At 43.2% G+C, this 5273-nt stretch overlaps 1 pseudogene; it reads left to right on the top strand.

The window, feature by feature from the left end:
• Window positions 1-2968: 2968 nt before the first annotated feature.
• Window positions 2969-3369, top strand: LOC105874393 (metallothionein-2 pseudogene; annotated as a pseudogene).
• The last annotated feature ends 1904 nt before the right edge of the window (window positions 3370-5273 follow it).

Raw genomic sequence — 5273 nt, 5'->3', positions numbered from 1 at the left:
GGTAATTAGAAATGGTCAGGTTCTAGGGCCAGGTGTGGTGGCTCACGCCTGTAATCCTAACACTTTGGGAGGCCAAGGTTGGAAAATCACTTGTGGTCAGGTTTGAGACCAGCCTGAGCAAGAGCGAGACCCTATCTCCACTAAAAATAGAAAAAATTAGTTCGGCATGGTGGTATACACGTGTAATTGCACCTACTCAGGAGACTGAGGCAGGAGGGTCGCTTGAGCCCAGGAGTTTGAGGTTGCAGTGAGCTAGGCTGACACCACTGCACTTGAACCAGGGCAACAGAGTGAGACTCTGTCTCAAGAAAAAAAAAGAAGAAAAAAAAAAGAAAAGAAATGTTCAGGTTCTGGGTACATTTTTAAGGTAGACCTGTAAGAATTTGTTCACAAAAATAAATAAATAAAATAATTTGCTTGGCCAGGCATGGTGGCTCACGCCTGTAATTCTAACACTCTGGGAGGCCAAGGTGGGAGGATCCCTTGAGGTCAGGAGTTCAAGACCAGCCTGAGCAAGAGCAAGACCTCATCTCTACTAAAAATAAAAAGAAATTAGCCAAACAGCTAAAACTAGAAAAAATTAGCCAGGTGTGGCACAGCCTGTAGTCCCAGCTACTCAGAAGGCTAAGGCAGGAGATTGCCTGAGCCCAGGAGTTTGAGGTTGCTGTGAGCTAGGCCGATTCCTTGGCACTCTACCATGGGCAACAGAGCAAGACTCTGTCCCAAAAAGAAAAACAAATTAGCAAAAGCTAAAATAGTCAAGTACAAAAAAAAAAAAATAGTCAAGTACATCAGTACATCCAATGCCACAAGGATGGAGAAATAAACTTTTTTTTTTTTTTTTTTTTGAGTTAGAGTCTCGCTTTGTTGCCCAGACTAGAGTGAGTGCCATGGCGTCAGCCTACCTCACAGCAACCTCAAACTCTTGGACTCAAACAATCCTGCTGCCTCAGCCTCCCAAGTAGCTGGGACTACAGGCATGTGCCACCATGCCCGGCTAATTTTTTCTCTATATACTAGTTGGCCAAGTAATTTCTTTCTATTTATAGTAGAGATGGGGTCTCACTCTTGCTCAGGCTGGTTTCAAACTCCCGACCTCGAGCAATCTCCCCGCCTTGGCCTCCCAGAGTGCTAGGATTACAGGCGTGAAAGAAATAAACATTCTTATACATTGTTGACAGCAATATAAATTGATAGAAACATTTTATGGTGTAATTTTGGCAGTGACTATCACAATATATTGTGAAGTAAAAAGCAAGTTGCAGAATGATGCATATTTTTTGCAAAATAAAGCAACATGTATATAGATGTTATATATAGACATACATGATTAAGCATAGATAAAAGACTGAAGGGATACACACCAAATTATCATTTGTGGCTCTGGAGGGAATAGGACTTGGCTAGAGCCAGGTGGGCAGCAGAATTTGGGACTAAGAAAGGAGGGGAAGTGGAAACCACATAAGAGAGATGTACCCACTGCTGCGAAATGCTCCACAGCCAAAATAGAGGAAGTGCTACCCTGGCTTCTCCCTTTCTCCCACCACTAGTCAGTCTCCTGCCAGTGCCTCCCATCAGCTGAATCTAGCTAGTTGTGCAAAGGAACTGGGCAATGTAGTTTTCAGAAGGAGAACAGAGAATGGGTCTGAAAACAAAGATGCAATGACCAATCTATAAAAAGTTACTGGGTATTTCATAGAATCAATGAGAGAGATGGAAAATCAGGTATGAAAAAAGGAGAAAACTTAGAAGAAACACAGCAGGAAGCAAGGCAAGTCATCCTGTAAAGTAGTAAAACATAATTAGAGAATTTTACTAAATATTTTTTAAATGGAGTGAGTAGACTGTCCTAGAAGTGGGACAAAATACCCCTGTTCATAGTAATCCATTCAGTTAATGTGCTAAGGATTACTATAAACCAAGTGCTGTGCTGCTGTGGGAACGAAGATTAAACAAGACCAGGCTTCAGCCATCAAGAATCTGGGGGATGGGGGGGTATATACATACATAATGAGTGAGATGCCCACCATCTGGGGGATGGACACGCTTGAAGCTCTGACTTGAGGGGAGAGGGGGGGCAAGGGCAATATATGTAACCTAACATTTGTACCCCCATAATATGCTGAAAAATAAATAAATAAATAAATAAAAAGAATCTCAGGAAGAAGACAAACGTGTAAACATGCAATTACAATAGACTTAAATAATCTCAGTGAGCTCAGGGACAAGGCCTGACATTAGGCTAAACTGTGCCTTTGTGCATGATAGAAAAAAGCACCATCTCTGAGAGGATGCAGTGCCAGGGTATACAACTTGGCAAGCTAAATGCAACTGGATTTCAGCCCTCTCTGGACCCCTTAGCCAAGTACTTTTGGGCAGAGTGCAAAGTGCACATCCATACATGGCTTTCTTGCCAGAGGAGGAGACTAGCACCTATGGGAGGAGGATAGAGGCAGCTGATGAGGATAGGCGCCTGTGCGGCAGGAAGCCCTAGGAGCCCAGCCTCCTAACCCAGAACATCGTGAGATACCTCAGTGGTTTCACTTGCTTCTGGTGCTGCTGTGGCAAGGAGTTGGCAAGGAAAACTCCCAAAAATTTGGAAGGACTCCTTTGGAAGGAAAAATTGACAGATGGTGCTTACAGCTTTGCTTTGGTTCTCATATCAGAGTGAATGCTAGATGTTTTCTTCTGGTTTCCAAGATAGTGTTTGAGATCTAAAAGCCTCCTTTGCCCAAAAATAATGAAATGTCAGTACACACAGTTAAGTGTGGGCACATGGTAAAGTGAATCCTGTGCCAGGTCAGCAAAGTTTGATTTGCAGCTGTGTGAATCCAAGATTTGGAGTTCCATTCTTGTCTTTTCTTTTAGTCATGTAACGTTGTATGCAACAGTATCCAATAAGAAAGGATTGCCTGGATAATGCATATGAGACAGTGTTATGCAGCCATTAAAAAGAATATTACAGGCCTTCCACCTGCACGACAGACCCTTCGCCTCTCGCTTGGGAACTGCAGCCTCCCTCACCTCGGCTCGAAATGGACCCCAACTGCTCCTGCGCCCCAGGTGGCTCCTGCGCCTGCACTGGCTCCTGCACGTGCAGAGTGCAGATGCTCGTCCTGCAAGAAGAGCTGCTGCTCCTGCTGCCCCACGGGCTGTGCCAAGTGTGCCCAGGGCTGCGTCTGCAAAGGGGCATCGAACAAGTGCAGCTGCTGCGCCTGATGCCAGGGGATCCCAGCTCCCAGATGTAAATAGAGCCACCTGTACAAACCTGGATATTTTTTTCATATCACCCTGACCCGTTTGCTACATTCCTTTTTCTATGAAACATGTGAATGACAATAAAACATTTTTTACTGGGAAAAAAAAGAATATTACAAAAGGCAAAATTAAAGCTGGACATACTGGCTCATGCCTGTAGTCCCAGCTACTGCGGAGGCTGAGGTGAAGGGATCATTTGTGCCCAGGAGTTCAAGACCAGCCTGGACAACAAAGCAAGACCCTGTCTCTAAAAAATATAAATAAAAGGCAAAATTATACATACAGTGAGAAGATCAGGAATTGAGGAAGGGGAATGAGTAGTAGGTGAAATATGGGGCATTTTTAGGGCAGTTCAACTATTCTGCGTGATACTGTAATGGTATAACACAAAGAATGAACCTTAATGTAAACTATGGAGCTCAGCTAGTAATCATGGATCAGTACTGGTTCATTAATTGTAACAAATGTACCACACTAATAAAAGATGTTATTACTAGAGGAAACTAAGGAAAGAGCAGTAATATGGGAAGTCTATATTATCTGCTCAATTGTTATTATAAATCTAAAACTGTTTAAAGAGTCTTTAAAAAAGGATGTTATAGAAGTAAGTAAATGTGAAAAGATACTCAGAAAACATTGTTAACTGTTGGAGCTACTAACAATATATGCAATGTAGTCTCATTGTTATAAAATTGTATGTGTGTGGCCGGGCGCGGTGGCTCACGCCTGTAATCCTAGCTCTCTGGGAGGCTGAGGCGGGTGGATTGCTCGAGGTCAGGAGTTCGAAATCAGCCTGAGCAAGAGCGAGACCCCGTCTCTACTATAAATAGAAAGAAATTAATTGGCCAAATAATATATATAGAAAAAATCAGCCGGGCATGGTGGCACATGCCTGTAGTCCCAGCTACTCGGGAGGCTGAGGCAGGAGCATTGCTTGAGCCTCAGGAGTTTGAGGTTGCTGTGAGTTAGGCTGATGCCATGGCACTCTAGCCCAGGCAACAGAGCCAGACTCTGTCTCAAAAAAATAAAGTAAATCTCCAGGTCTGTTATGAGCCAAAAAAATAAATAAATAAATAAAAATAAATAAATAAAGTAAAATAAAATGGGATTTGGGAGTCAGATCACTCACCAGCCTGTTGGAATTGAGGCCATCATCACTAGTAATAGGTGGAGCACTATTAGCCCCTAACATATGATAGTAATGCAATTAATCAAATTTTCACCAGTGATAAATTGGGATGTTCTGCCCAGGAAAAGGAATGCATTGGGGTTGGAGAGGGTGATGTATCACGCATTTGGGAAGTAATAGGATGTTTGTTGACATGGATAATAGGTCCTCTGGAGAAAGACAATTAAAGACTAAGAATAAATGTCAAAAGCCCACCTTAGCAGTTTATAAACAGACTATCACTGCCAACCAGAGGGCAGAAAAACCTGAGGATCAGACCTAGGATATGAGATTTGCAGAGCTCCAGGTATTTGTAAATTGCTCATTCCTCCTTGTTAAAGATTAGCTCTCCCCTTTGCTTGAAGATGATGCAGAAATTTCTGCTTTACAAGATGTGTGCTTCCCCACCTGCATCTACCCCAAGCTCTGAACCTGGCCATTAGACCAATAACTAGGATTAAATGACAACATGATTGGCCAGGACTGACAAGGGAGGCAAGAGACTATAACTAAAGGAGCTTTAGAACATAACCAGTGTGTACTGACAGCAGCCAGGAGAATATTAATGGGCTGGATCTGAGGATTCTGATTCTCTATCAAAGTAGGGAGAGGTTATCAAACTGGAACACAGGATTTAACACTCTGACAAGGTTACTGACAGATGGTGCTAACATCTGCTAGGTGCTAGGATGGTGCTAGGATGGTTCTTAAGAACTTAGAGGGACCAGGCATGGTGGCTCACGCCTGTAATCCTAGCACTCTGGGAGGCTGACACAAGATGATTGCTTGAACTCAGGAGTTCAAGACCAGCCTGAGCAAGAGTGAGACCCCCATCTCTACTAAAAGA

This window comes from Microcebus murinus, chromosome 12, assembly GCF_040939455.1.
Source record: "Microcebus murinus isolate Inina chromosome 12, M.murinus_Inina_mat1.0, whole genome shotgun sequence".
Classification (NCBI taxonomy): Eukaryota; Metazoa; Chordata; class Mammalia; order Primates; family Cheirogaleidae; genus Microcebus; species Microcebus murinus.
This window is presented reverse-complemented; position numbering and strand designations above follow the sequence as displayed.